Source organism: Cupressus sempervirens, chromosome 1, assembly GCF_028749045.1.
Source record: "Cupressus sempervirens isolate cs-2001-9-10 chromosome 1, ASM2874904v1, whole genome shotgun sequence".
Classification (NCBI taxonomy): domain Eukaryota; kingdom Viridiplantae; phylum Streptophyta; class Pinopsida; order Cupressales; family Cupressaceae; genus Cupressus; species Cupressus sempervirens.
In genome coordinates this window covers 634,619,461-634,621,606 of record NC_143118.1, presented here as the reverse complement: position 1 = coordinate 634,621,606, position 2,146 = coordinate 634,619,461, and the positions used below count along the sequence as shown (strand labels likewise).

Here is a 2,146-nt window from a genome sequence, read left to right as displayed (position 1 = left end):
AAAGATAAAGTTGTAATTAATGCATTCATTAATAGTTCTTAGCAAATATTTGTATTTTTTTTTAGAAAATTGAATTTTTTGATTGCTAAAAATAAAATGATCGACAAATAAATGAAAAATGTGATTTATAAAATAATCAAAAATTAGAAAAAGATATAAACATTTGAAATTTATTTTAATATTTTAGATCCTATCAATTAATTGTCACTTAAATTGAAAAATTGAACAACTTAAAATGAATGTGATTAGGACGTTACTGACACAAGACAGAGCCATTGAGGGAGCAATATCTGATTCCCGTACTTGGATTAAAATGGCTTTCAAACTGGCGTGTATCAATTTCCACCACTAAAAGGGCAAGCAAAAGCCCAAGGATAAGAAATTCGACGAGTAACAGAGCGGCAATGGCAATGAAGCCAGAGAGTCTTGTGTTCGAAAGGTCGGGAGAATCTGGTATGTCTTTTGATTCCACCAGCTTTGTAAATTCCACAACAGAGCCCATTTCTGAACAAGAAATTAGGGCTTATTTGTCTCGAATGCAAATAGGGCAAAAGATTCAGCCATTTGGGTGCATGATTGCCGTTGAGGAACACAGCTTTAGGATCATCGCCTACAGTAAAAACGCGGCGGAGATGCTTGAATCTGTTCCGGATGTGGAAATTGAGGGAGAAGTGAGAATTGGGGGCGATATGCGGAGGCTTTTTAGGGCACGGGGCGCGCAGCGTTTGGAGAGGGCCGCCATGATGCGGAACGTAAGCCTGGCGAATCCAATTTTAGTGGAATCCGTGAGCGGGAAGCCCTTTTATGCAATTATGCATCGGATTGAAGGTGGGATTGCGATTGATTTGGAGCCGGTGAGAACAGGGGAAGAAACAGGGGGTATTCCCGCTAGGGCAATATCGAGGTTGCGGGGTTTGCCCGGCGGTGAAATTGGTTTGCTATGTGATGTTGTTGTTGAGGAAGTGAGGGAGCTCACTGGGTATGATAGGGTTATGGTTTACAAGTTTCATGAAGATGATGGTCACGATGAGATTGTTGCAGAAAGTAGGCGTTCTGATCTGGAGCCATACCTTGGCCGCCATTACCCTGCAGCTCATATTTGCGCTGCATCTCGCACTCTTTTCTTGATGAACAGGGTGCGCATGATCTGTGATTGTCGTGCAACTCCTGTGGGAGTTGTAGAGGCGGAAGACTTGAATCGGCCTCTGTGTTTGGTAAGATCTACGCTGAAAGCACACAATGGTCTGTTCATGGCGAGTATGGACTCCATTGCTTCTCTTGCTTTGGCTATAGTTGTCAATCGGAGTGGAAATGATGGAGGAAGTGGAGTGAAGCTTTGGGGGTTGGTTGTCTGCCATCACACTTCACCTCGAGTTGTTCCCTCGCCTGTTCGGTACGCTTGTGAGTTTCTGATGCAGGTATTTGGCCTGCAGATTGATGTGGAAATGCAGCTGGCTGCTGGTCAGGCTCGGGACTAGAAGGCATAGAAAGTTTGCTGATATATTTTACCGTGTAGTTTGCTGGATAGCCATAACTTCTTTCATCCATTAATGTTCTTCGCTTGAATTCTGCATTTAGGTTACGAGTGTAGATTCTACAAGGGATAAGGTATGTACATTCTGTTGCTTCTAGTCTATGTAGGTGCCTCTTGCAAAATGTACGAGGAGGTAGTTTTATATTAGTCTCATTATGTTAAGAGATACAAAAACTCGTGAATTCTAAAAGTAACCTTTTTTTCTTTACCTTGTTAGGTTCAAATTGAAATCGTGCTTTCTATTATCTGTATTATATTTGAATTAAAATTATGCCTTCTAATATCAGCATTAAATTTGTATTAAATTTATGCTTTCTTATATCTGCATTATATTGAGGCATTTCTTTCCTTTCTTTCATTTATTAATGTTGTACACTTGAATTATGCATTTAGGTTTTAGGTTTAGATCCCATAAGGGGTAAGATATGTACGTTTTATTTGTACTAGAGCTAGGTACCTTTTGCAAGGAGTACGAGGTAGTCTCATATTACTATCACCATATAGAGATCCAAGAACAAATGATTGATGTTGTAAAAACTAAGTACATTTCCTTTTCTTTGCCCTTCCATACTTCAATTTATGTATTCTCATATTTGCATTATGTTTGAAGTG

The 2,146-nt window shown here is 39.7% G+C and overlaps 1 pseudogene across 1 annotated transcript; it reads left to right on the top strand.

Moving 5' to 3' along the window:
- Positions 1-225: 225 nt before the first annotated feature.
- LOC149579524 (phytochrome pseudogene) lies at positions 226-1,742 on the top strand (annotated as a pseudogene). The gene has a single exon (XR_016365171.1). The product of XR_016365171.1 is annotated as a phytochrome pseudogene (transcript).
- The last annotated feature ends 404 nt before the right edge of the window (positions 1,743-2,146 follow it).